At 37.5% G+C, this 12978-nt stretch overlaps 1 long non-coding RNA gene across 1 annotated transcript; it reads right to left on the reverse strand.

Annotated features, from left to right (window-relative positions):
- Positions 1-7809: 7809 nt before the first annotated feature.
- On the reverse strand, positions 7810-11854 carry LOC141553550 (uncharacterized). Its single transcript, XR_012485517.1, has 3 exons — positions 11734-11854; positions 8089-8288; positions 7810-8004 (listed from the first exon to the last, which is right to left on the reverse strand). It is a non-coding gene; the product is annotated as an uncharacterized LOC141553550 (long non-coding RNA).
- Between the last annotated feature and the right edge of the window lie 1124 nt (positions 11855-12978).

A 12978-nucleotide genomic window follows, 5' to 3' on the forward strand; every position in this document is an offset into this window, starting at 1 on the left:
GGACTGAGCACCTGCTGTGGACCTAACACTGAGCTGGTCCTTAGGAGAGACATAATCCTTGCTCTCTTCCCCAAAAGAACTTCCAACATTTCCCAATGAGGAAAGAAGGATAAAAGAAAAATTAATTATTTACCTACTGTGTGCCAGGTGCTGTACTGAGTAATTTATATCATTTGATCCTCACTACAACCCTAAGAGATACTTTAATTCCATTCTTACAGTAAAAAAAAAAAAAAGTAGAAAAAGACTAAATGACTTGCCTAGAATCACACAGATGGTTGTGTGTGAGGATAGATTTGAATTCAGGTCACTGCACATCCTCTGGAAGATATGACTACCACCTACAAAATAATTAGAGAAGATACACAAGATAATACAGATTTAAATCCTGGACTTTATATGTAGATAGTAACTGCTATGGACTGAATTTTATTTTTTCCTCTGATCAAACTTATTCATCCCTATTTTCCTCTGTTCTTTATGGATGTAGCTACCTCTCATAGTATTTCTCTTGGGAGAAATAAATTATATCTGTAGAAAAGCCCTAAAGTGTTTCCAGAAAAGGTCAGCAGATCAAACAAAATAGGCTTCAAAATTAAAAGAAGGGCCAAATTGTCTTCCTTTTACAACATTCCCTTCACATAGAATCATAGCTCTTCAAGAGCCAAAGGGAACCTCAAGAGATATGAGATGACTAAGTTCCTCACAATGAGAACTACTCTATATTTATATTAATATCTAAATTGACATATCTATATGCACAACTTGCTCAAGCTAGTGAAAAGAAGAGGGGATAGGGAGGAGAAAACTTGCAAATGCCTGATGAATTAAATTGGAAAGCAGTAACAAGCCCATTCTCTTGACTTGTTTCCCACTGTTCCTTCCCCTGCATTAAGCTTTCTCCCACAGAGTAGGCTTTCTCCTACTCAAACTCATCTGCTTCTCCCAGATGAGGTATCTGAGTCTCCTTACTGTCCCTCCCCTCCCACCATGGTTGAGAGGGAGTGGGAGCAGGAGAGATGAAGAAAGCTGGGCTAGTTCAACACTGTATAATCTAATAACCACTTTTAATTTCCTGTGCTCTGCTGCCTTCCAGCCAGATCAGACAAGGCAGATACTAGGCCATTAGTTTTTCTGGGCTTGGACAGGACTTGAATTTTGTCCAATTTTGGGGGGAAGGGATAAGGGATGCCCTCCAGGGCCTTTCATATATGATGTGGGTTAATGTAGGTATGGGGAATAGGGAAAATATGGCAGTATGGCGTTTTGCCAAGAATGGGTAATAATGGGCTTTGTTTTTCTCTAGGCCCCTTTATTTTGCTACATGGTCACTAAAGATAGGCTTGAGAATGGGGTCTTCACTTTCTCCTTCAGTGCCTAATATGATGTTTAACACTAGGTCCTCAGTAAATACTTGTTAAATCATTAATTCTTTTTCTGAGCATTTTCCTGTCCTTAAAGGACCACAAGTGTATTCTTATTCCATTCCACTCCATCTACCTTGACTGATTTCTTCTTTTACATAGAAGGAAATAACTTGATAAAGTCAGTCACGTGAAGATGTTAGGAACCTGATGTGTTATCCTTCTCGGGGTTATTTGCATAGTTAATACAGTACTTTCAGTTCCAGGATAGTTAAGGTGCATTTTTAGAGTTAGAGGGACCTTAGAATTCATTTAGTCCATAACACTTTACAGAGAAGTAAATTAAGGCTCAGAGAGATGAAAGGATTTGCCCAAGATCACATGGCTAGTTGATTTTAACCCAGGCAATTTGATTCTCAATGCTATCTTCCTTTTTTTTATTATAACTTTTTTATTGGCAGAATATATGCTTGGGTAATTTTTTACAACATTACCCCTTGCACTCACTTCTGTTGCGACTTTTCCTTTCCCTCCCTTCACCCCCTCCCCTAGATGGCAAGCAGTCTTATACATGTTAAATATGTTATAGTATATCCTAGATACAATATATGTGTGCAGAACCGAACAGTTCTCTTGTTGCACAGGGAGAATTGGATTCAGAAGGTAAAAATAACGTGTGAAGAAAAACAAAAATGCAAACACTTTACACTCATTTCCAAGTGTTCCTTTTCTGGATGTAACTGCTTCTATACATCATTGATCAATTGGAACTAAGTTAGATCTTCTCTTTGTCGAAGATACATTTTGGCTACAAACATTTTGGCACATACAGGTCCCTTTCCCTTCTTTAGTATCTCTTTGGGATATAAGCCCATTAGTAACACTGCTGGATCAAAGATTGTACACAGTTTGATAACTTTTTGGGCATACTTCCAAATTGCTCTCCAGAATGGTTGGATTCTTTCACAACTCCACCAACAATGCATCAGTCTCCCAGTTTTCCCACATCACCTCCAACATTCATCATTATTTGTTCCTGTCATCTTAGCCAATCTGACAGGTATGTAGTGGTATCTCAGAGTTGTCTTAATTTGCATTTCTCTGATCAATAGTGATTTGGAACACTCTTTCATATGAGTGGAAATAGTTACAATTTCATTATCTGAAAATTGTCTGTCCATATCCTTTGATCATTTGTCAATAGTATATATATTTTGGAAATGAGGCCTTTATCAGAACCTTTAGCTGTAAAAATGTTTTCCCAGTTTGTTACTTCCCTTCTAATTTTGTTTGCATTACTTTTGTTTGTACAAAGGCTTTTTAATTTGATGTAATCAAAATTTTCTATTTTGTGATCAATAATGATCTCTAGTTCTTCTTTGGTCACAAATTCCTTTCTCCTCCACAAGTCTAAGAGGTAAACTATCCTATGTTCCTCTAATTTATTTATGTTCTCATTCTTTATGACTAAATCATGAACCCATTTTGATCTTATCTTGGTATATGGTATTAAGTGTGAGTCCATACCTAATATCTGCCATACTAATTTCCAGTTTTCCCTGCAGTTTTTGTCAAATAATGAATTTTTATCCCCAAAGTTGGGATCTTTGGGTTTGTCAGACACTAGATTGCTATAGCTATTGGCTATTTTGCCTGATCAACTAATCTATTTCTTAGCCAATACCAAATGGTTTTGGTGACTGCTGCTTTATAATATAATATAATTTTAGATCAGATACAGCTAGGCCACCTTCATTTGTTGTTGTTGTTGTTTTTTTCATTAATTCCCTTGAAATTTTTAACCTTTTATTTTTCCATATGAACTTTGTTGTTATTTTTTTCTAGGTCATTAAAATAGTTTCTTGGGAGTCTGATTGGTATGGCACTAAACAAATAGATTAGTTTAGAGACTATTGTCATCTTTATTATATTCCCTCAGCCTATCCAAGAGCTTAGTGCTATCTTCTTTTGCTACACATTAGGTCCAAAGGAAAATAAACCAGTGACTAGGACCTCAGGGATGAGTGACAAGCCTGTGATAGAGACTGCTGGTCAAGGGCCTGCCTAGAACCCCTACAGGCAAATCATAATGGCTCTATTTGTCATTGATGAAAATCTCCAAAACAATCCCATAGACCTAGGGCTGAAATAGACCTCAGAGCTACCTACTCCAACTCCCTTCATTTTACATATGAGGAAATCAAGCTCAGTGATTAGATGAATTGTCTATGGTCACAAGATAGGATTGGAACATAGGCCCTTTCATTCTAGAGCAGTGCTTTTTCTATCATGTTGCTGTTCAGCCATTCAGTTGTATTGTGATTCGGTGGACCATAATTCACCAGTACTGTCCATGGGGCTTTCTTGGCAAAGACTTCGGAGGGCTTTGCCATTTTCTTCTCCACTGGATAAAAGCAAACAGAGATTGACTCACCTGCAGCTAAGTAAGTGTTTAAGGTTAAATTTGAACTCAGGTCATCCTGACTCTAGGGCCAGTGCTCTCTTCACTAAGTCACCTAATTGCCTGCTTTCTAGCATACTATGTTTTAAGTAACCATTAGCACAGAAAGTATCTTTCCTGGGAATTTATCTCCTCCATTCCAATCAGATCACTTGTAAATTGTTTTTCCCTATAGAAAATCAAAGTGACCCCAAATAAATTTCAACCCAAGTGGTCATTTCTCTAAGATTTAAATTATTCTTTATTTGTTTAGTTTTCGTCAATCAAGGGCTTCAAATTGGTTCAGTATATCAAGACATATAAAGGAAATACATTTCATTCTTTTTTAGGGAATTCTACCATAAAACAAACAGTCCAATGTTAATCAAACTTTGAATTTTTTTCTTTTGAGGGGGAAGAGGGTGAAGGTTAAAAACAAAGGTTTAAATGTCTGTATTCAAGATTGGCAAGGTAACAGCTCCAGTCCTGATTGTTCTCTATTTTCAATAATGCCTTGTGATGCCACCGGGGACCATTGATAGCCCTGAGGTTTAGAAAGCAGAGAAGGAGAGGGGGATAGGGGGAGATAAACAATAGGAAGAAAAGAAAAGGGAGGAGGAGAAAGGAAGCAGAGAAAGTAGGAAAGGGAGAGGAAGAAAACCAGAAAGAGGCAGGGTAAAAGAAGAGAAAAAAAGAGAAGACAAGAAGAAAGAGAAGGTGGAAGAAGGAAATTGATAAAAGGAGAAAGAGAGAGAGAGAGAGAGAGAGAGAGAGAGAGAGAGAGAGAGAGAGAGAGAGAGAGAGAGAGAAGGGGAAAGGCAGATTGGAAGGAAGAAAGGGAGCAGAGGAAAGGAGAGAGGTAGGGAGAGAAAGGTTAAAAAAAAGAGAAGAACAGAACACAAGAAAGAGGGAGAGAAGAGAGGGATACAGAGAGAAAGAGAAAAATCAATTGGGGATAGAACAAATTTCTATGGTAACAGAATCTTTAGAGCTGAAAAGGATTTTAGGAGTTATTTAGTTCAACCCATCATTTTACAGAAAAGGAAACTGAATCATAGTTAGTTGAAGTGACTTTCTCAAAATCACAATGATAAGAATGGAGCTAGAACCCAATTTTCCTGGAGAAAAATATATTTAGACCACTACAAGTAGTTAACCTAAAGTTGCCACTCATCATGTTGCTCCATTTTGCCTAATTCTAGAATGAGAAATAAGGTTTAGAAATATGGCAATGATAAAAAATGACCATTATGACTAGGCTCTAAGGAAAGTAGCATAGTTCAGTAGAGAAAGTACTCAATTTTGATTCAGAAGACCCAGGTTCAGATCTTGATTGTTGCTTTTAAAATATATAACCTGTGGTCTTCGTCAGCTCTGAGTTAATATGAGCTTATTCTGATCTCAGGTACTGACCCCAAATGATCACTTTCTCTTTTGCTTATCTTTCCTCAAATAGAGATTACTCTGTGAAATTGGTCCTCAATCTCATGTAAGAATTCAAGGCAATAAATGCATAACATTTCTCCTGAATTCTTGTTTTTCTCCAGGGTGCCAGAATCTTGAACTCACAAAATTGGGGTTAGTTTCAAGAAAACACAAGTTAGCATTACCCAAAAAATCTTTCTTCTCTGGTTAGAAAGGGTCATTTTTCCCCCTAGAAAATCTCTTCTCTAAATAGTAGACAAAGGATTCAGAAAATGTCTTGTAAATGAACACCACCTCCACTCCCGCCCCTACCCTACCTCTGCTCAGGGACCATATTCATGAGTACATATGGCTTCTAAGTATGTGCTTCTCTAAGGTAATCTGCCATCTTTCCTGCTTCTAGCATCTCTTGTCCTGGGAATGATTATTTTCATGTACTTTTCTCTCCCTCTGAATAGGCAAGTAAGCTGTGGCTGAGAACATGGAGATCTCATGGAAGTCATGAATTGCTTCTGACAGAGATGGAAGGAGACTGTGCTCTTCTTTCCTCCTCCCCCAACCTAGTTTTGCTCTACTGTACTCCTTTCCACAAAAAAAAAAAAAAAAAAAAAAAAAAAGAGGGGAAAAAAAAGATGAGTGTTCTGTTAGCTCTTTTTTTTTTTTTTTTTTTTTTTTTTTTTAAATAGGTGACCTGAGAGGAGGACATACTAACAAATGTCCAAGTATTCTAGCCAATCAAATCATGTTGGCAGCAATCTCAGAATCTCAGTAGCAATCAATCCCTAGGAGGTGCCAAGGAGTTGTTCCAAGTCAGCCAGTTCATCTTAGGGAAACCTCCATTTTGGAGGTGATGTCTTTTGTTTTTTTTTACTTGTGCCAATGGGCATTCCATAATCTATTTGAAGCTCTGTTTTCAAAATGAGCTGGATGGTTCAGTGCATAGAGCACCAGCTCTGGAGCTAGAAAGATCTGACAAATCAGACACTTAGTAGTTGTATGACCCTAGACAAGTCACTTTAACCCTGATTGCCTCAAAATAAAAAGTTCCTGACCAATCCTCTGTAAAGTTGAAAAATTGGTTGGAGATCTTCCTGAATTACTTTCCCTAATACCTTTGTGACACTGGATACTTAAGACTCAATTTCCTCATCTGTAAAAACTATTCCTTCTCTCTTCTAAGAAATCATAGGATTGTGGAATTTATAGCAGAAATGGACTATGCAGTTTTTAAGGACCCTTCCAAATTTAAATCATGTGAATTTTATAATTTCAGGGGGGAAGGAGAAGGGGGGAGTATAAAATTCATGTGAATGCGGTTCCCTAATGCCTATTGTCTTACTATGTTGCCCTGAAGTAATGCCTGATAAACATATGGGCACTTTTAAGGTCTGCAGAGTGCTTTGAATGTATTGCTTCATTTGATCCTCACAGTTTCTGAGCCTTCCATGCTAGGTCCTGTGGCTATTATTATGCTCATTAATAAATGAAGAAACAAAGAATCTGAGAGGTCTACTAGCTTGTCCTTGAGGACCCAGAAAGTATATACTAAAGACCAAATTCAAATTCAGGTCTCTCCCTATCCCAAATCTAGATCTCTTTATGACTATAGTTCCCTGCAATATACCCCTAATTAATATGGAACAGAAGCTTTCACATTACAGGATTAAATGTAGCTTACACTGAATTGAAAAATAGGGTTTGGAGACAAAACTTGGCAACTTTTCCTTGCGGGTGCTATAATTTTTCCTTCCTTCCCTCTCTCCTTCCCTCTCTCCTTCCTTCCTTCCTTCCTTCTTTCCTTCCTTCCTTCCTTCTTCCTTTCTTTCTTCTTCCCTCCCTCCCTCCCTCCCTCCTTTCTTTCCTCCTTCTTTCCCTCCTTCCTTCTTTCCTTTCTTTATTTTTTGGAGGTTTATTGATTTCTTACCAAGTGACTATATTGACAGAATACTTTAGCAGTGAATTATTTTCTATTCTCCATTCCTCTGCTTAATTTTAGAAACTAGAGGTGCTTTCAGTTGAGGTAAGAAGGCACTGTCTTACTCTGACTGTTCAGATCAGCAAATTGAGGAACAAGCCAAGTCATTCAAATCCTGCAAGTCACTCAGGGAACAAGTGAAAGAAACCAAGAAATAATCAATATAAGAGATCAAATAAAAGTTAGATATTGATGATGATGATGATCATAATTTAAACTAAGAAAAACCTTTACTGTAATTTAATGTCCTAAAGAAGAGTCTTGTATTTCTGGAACCTATTAATTTAGAATTTTAAAGAATTCTAATCAAGCTCTGTTGACATTTATCTTTATATCTTTTTAAAGAATTTTACTGTACAAATTACATGTAGTAAAGGTTGTAGGAATAATGTTTACTCTAATTAGGAATAAATTCTTGGGGGCAGCTAGGTGGCACAGTGGATAGAGCACCAGCCTTGAATTCAGGAGGACTGGAGTTCAAATCTGGTCTCAGACACTTAACAGTTCCTAGCTGTGTGACCCTGGGCAAGTCACTTAACCCCAGCCTCAGGGAAAAAAAAAAAAAAAGAAAGGAATAAATTCTTTCAAACAACTTTATTAGATTCATTTGCACACAGGCAACAAATAATCTGTTTACCAAGGATAGTCCTATTTTCCTTCTCCTTACTTCAAGTAATATCACCAAGCTCTTTTGCTTCCATGTATGAAAATTTACTGTTAAAGATTCATTCCTTTGAGTCAATTATGGCTTCTTCCAATCCACGTCTTAGAAGGTATCTTCCTTCCAAAGGCAAACATTCCTGGAGTGGGAGGAGATGTAAATCTGTTAAGTCACAATAGATTTAGTGTTCATAAATTTATCAGATTGCTCTTTATGTAGTAACCTTATAATCCATGTTGGAAGGCACTTGAGTTTGGTTGATCTCTGGTTTCATAATTTCATGGCTGTAGAGGCTCCTTCATTTAATATTGATTTCCATACTTTTCATCTCTCATAGAGATTCACCCAGTTCCATAGAAGTTTTCCTCTGATTCTCAGAGATATACATTGGATTGACTTGGGTTGACATTGAAAGAGAAGAAACTGCAAAATTAGAAGGAAAGATTCTAAGTTTGCATCACTTCATATTATATATTGTTTTTTCGTTAACAAATCTCTTTTGTATGCATTATTTGTATATCTAGTCCCCACATACTGCCTTGTGAGTCAATTAATGCTACATTATTAATATCATAATAAAGGTGAAAAAACCAAGACTCCAAGTTAAAAATCTGGGAAATTCCCAAGCAGGAAGTTGAATTCAAGTCCTCCTAATACCAAATCATAGCTTTTTGCTAATACCATTCAAACTCACTTTTATAGACCTCCAATTAAATCAAAACACAGTGCTAAAATTTCAGGTGGATACTTGTGAGTATTGGTCCAGTTCTAGGCACTAGATGACAGAAATTATTCTGACAACCCCTCCTACCAGGGATTCCATATATATTTAGCAATTGGCTTGGTCAACAACATGTAAGATTAGATATGCTTGATTAGCCAACTATCAGTTTAGCAAATTTTATCTAATCCAGGTACATAATGTTAACAAACTTTACTAGGTACTAATCTTCTTGTTGTTTAGTTGTGTTAAACTCTTGGTGACCCCATTTGGGGCTCTGTTGACAAAGATAACTGGAGTAGTTTGCCATTTCCTTCTCCAGATCATTTTACAAGTGAAGAAACTGAAGCAAACAGTTTGTCTTTTTAAGTATCTTGACCAGAATCACACAGCTAGTACATGTCTGAGACCATATTTGAATTCAGGAAGTTGAATCTTCCTGACTCAATTATCAGTATTCTATCCATTGAGTCACCTAGCTGGACAGAGTTGAACAGGACTGAAATGATTGAACAAAACAATGTTCTTGTGTTTGATACAGGGGGTCTCAGCCTGTATCACTCTGTAATGTTTTGATTGGTTTTCTGGAGATCTCTGGACCAGCTTTCATTTCAGCAAAGTAATCACCATGAGAATAGCCAGAGATAAAGTCCAAAAATCTTTATTGTCTCCTTCACAGTCTTGTCTCCTTGCTTAGGGCCCAGACTAGCTTTCTGGAGGTCCTCCAGAATGTGTCTTGGTTTTTGTGGGGGAGGCAGGAGGACTACCACAACGGTCTCTGTCTTGAAGTCTCCCTGAGAACAGGAGCTTGTGCTCCAGCCTCCAGTCCTCTCTTTCCTGAGTTTGTTTCAGTCTTATTCAATCCCTCTCTAGGTCTGACTCTGACCTTCTTAAATACTCTACTACAATTAAATCCATTCACCATACTGAGTATAAGCCAATTATTATATCACTAGGGAACCATTATTTGTTGTAAGATTAATTCAATCATACTGAACTAGAGAACTAGTAATCACTATGCTAAACTAGATAACCATTGTGTTATCAATTCCACTGAATTAACACCTTGTAAGAATTCTTGTTTCAAGTATAGAGTTCTGTCCTATTACATCTCCCGCTTTCTTTTGTTGTAGAACATAGACAGGCACACTCTCTCTGACTTCTCAAGTAAGTGAGAACCCCAAAAAACAGGTGATCATACCCCTCCTGATTTCTCAGAAAGGGGGTTGAAAATACCAAAAAGGAATGATCACACCCTCCCTGATGTCTAAGCAGTAGAGATGAAAACACCAAAGGGAAATGGGGAGTAAAACTCGATTAGCAGGTTTCTGAAGGGTCTCACTTGAAACAGATGTATATAAATCCATACACAAGCACATAGCAATATAGCACCGGCTAGTAGTAATGTAACAAACAACACGAATAAACATGAGGAATTATACATCCATAAGTCCTAGAAATAGTCCAAAAACCAATCTATTGTCCATTACTTCATGTGTCAGAGAATCCAATGATTCCTGCAGATTTTGAAGTCCTATATCAGTTTTATCATGTCTCAGGGAATGCAATGATTCCAACAGATTTTGAAGTCCTGCAATAATCTCATCATGTATTGTATGATTGAATTTTATTGAATTAGCTTGTATTCTTCCCAATTGTAATCCTTTTTTCCCGTCTGATTGCTTCTCTGTTGATTTATCACATCAGAGCCCTGAATTTCTAAAGATTCTCTGGGTGTAAACTTGGCTACCATCATGCCCCACCTGTTTTTTGTTTGAAGTCTTGGTGCTGGGCCCTGTCTCTCATTTCCCTGAGTCAATCTATATTCTCAGGCCCAATGGAAGCCTTTGTTGCATTTTGAACATAAGGTTTTGGGTCTTGTTCTCTCACCCTGTCATCTCACTCTATCTTTATGCTTACATTGAGCGCTCAGATGCCCTACTTTACCACACTGAAAGCATTGACAAGTCTTTCTGGAAGTCCCTTGCCAAGAGGAACCCCATCTTCCCATGTTCAGTATTATACCCTGGGTATAAAAGGCATTTATGCCCACTGTGGCACAGTGTCTTATGATCTCCTCTAAAGAAATATCCTCATGTAGACCTAAAATAATTCTTCTACAAACCTCATTAGCATTTTCCTTAGCAAGTTGTTTTATTATTATTGCTATTGCTATTGTCTGCAGACATCTCATGAAATCAGCAAAGGGTTCATTTGGACCTTACTCTATTTTCCTGAAGACTTTCCCTCTATCTTATTTTCCTGGGAGAGTGTCCCATGCTTTTATAGCAGCAGCAGCAATTTGCTTATATGCTATCAAAGGGTAATTAATTTATGCTAAAGCATCTGCATACTGACCTTTACCTGCTAGTTGATCAAAGGTGACTTGTACATTAACTCTGTTTTGCCTACTTTGTTGGGCTTGTATTCTACATGGTTTACTATATTCTGCAATCCACAACAAGTTTTGTCCAGGTTCTAAACATGCCCTTGCTATAGATTTCCAATCACTAGGGATTAAAATGTCAAAAGCCTTTTTTTTTAAACCATTTTTTACAATTTTGTAAGCCTTTTTTTACAATTAGGATAACAAAAGAGGAAGCTAGAAGCATAGTAAAAAGCTATACAGCTTGCTTTCCTTTCCATGCTCCTATGCTCCCTCCACAGAAAAATCCTCATGGTTTGAAATCCAATGAAATTTGGAAATGGATGTGACCCATTATAAATCTTTGGCCATGTGTCTTTTATCCATGTTGTAGTAGACACCTGCTCAGGACTTACTTTTGCAAGACCAGTAGCAAAAGATACAGATCATGTAGTCACTGAATTTCTTATACAAGCTTTTGCAATCATGGATGTTCCACATGCAATAAAAACAGATAATGGACCTACATATACTTCTAAACATTTTGCACACTTTTGTGCACAGTATAAGATTCTACACACCACTGGCATACCTTTTAATCCTCAAGGTCAGGCAATAGGAGAGAGAAGAAACAGAGACATTAAGACACTCTTCCAAAAACAAAAGATTGGGGGAGCCACAGATAATCCTAGAGAACTTCTAAATTTAGCTCTCTATACCATTAATTTTTAAAATTTTTGATAAAGATGCACTGGCTCCAGCATTCAGGTTTTATTACCTACCAGAAGGGCAGTGTCCAGTGAGAGCAGCTCCACTATCTTTAGATAATTGCCAGGTAATGTGGAGAGATCCAGAAAGTGGTGAATGGACAGGACCAGGTAGGTTAACTGCTTGGGGGAGAGGGTTTGCTTGTATTTCTACAGATGGAGAAGGAATCAGATAGATTCCAATGAGCCATTTTCGCCTTGTCCATTGGAGAGAGACAAAAAAAGAGAAAAAATCTCAAAACAAAGGAGAAGACCTAAGAAACATCTGACACTGAAAGAGCATAGATGATAATGAGACTGTTACAGAACTTCAAAACCAGCAGGAATCATTGGATTCTCTGAGACATGATAAGATTGCTATAGGACTTGAAAACCATCAGGAATCATTGAATTTCCTAACACATGATAAGATTGATACAGGACTTCAAAACCTGCAGGAATCATTGGATTCCCATGATGAGATTATTGCAGGACTTCAAAACTTTCAGGAATCATTGGATTCCCTAACACATTGAAGTAATGGAAAATGGATTTGTACTATTTCTAGGATTTATGAACATGGATAATTCTTTATGTTGATTCATGCTGATGGATTTGTGTATACTTGTTTCAAGTAAGACCCTTCAGAAACCTGCTAATCTGGTTTGACTCCCCATTTCCCTTTGGTGTTTTCATCTCCCTTCCTGAGAAGTCAGGGAGGGTGTGAAAACCTATGTTCTAAAACAAAAGAAAGCAGGAGGTGTAGAAGGCTGAAACTTTGTATGATTGATTTAAACAAGGTGCCAACTCAGTGAAATTGATAATACAATGGTTATCTAGTTAAGCATGGTGATTACTTGTTTTCTAGTTCAGTGTGATTGAATTAATCTTACAACAAATAATGGTTCCCTAGTGATATAAGGATTAGCTTATACTCAGTATGATGAATGGATTTAATTGTAGTAGAGTATTTAAGAAGGTCAGAGTCAGACCTAGAGAGGGATTGAATAAGACTGGAACAAACTCAGGAAAGAGAGGACTGGAGGCTGGAGCACAAGCTCCTGTTCTCAGAGAGACTTCAAGATAGAGACCGTTGTGGTAGTCCTCCTGCCTCCCCCACAAAAACCAAGACACATTCTGGAGGACCTCCAGAAAGCTAGCCTGGGCCCTAAGCAAGGAGACAAGACTGTGAAGGAGACAATAAAGATTTTGGACTTTATCTCTGGCTATTCTCATGGTGATTACTTTGCTGAAATGAAGGCTGGTCCAGAGATTTCCAGA

This window comes from Sminthopsis crassicaudata, chromosome 2 (assembly GCF_048593235.1).
Source record: "Sminthopsis crassicaudata isolate SCR6 chromosome 2, ASM4859323v1, whole genome shotgun sequence".
Classification (NCBI taxonomy): domain Eukaryota; kingdom Metazoa; phylum Chordata; class Mammalia; order Dasyuromorphia; family Dasyuridae; genus Sminthopsis; species Sminthopsis crassicaudata.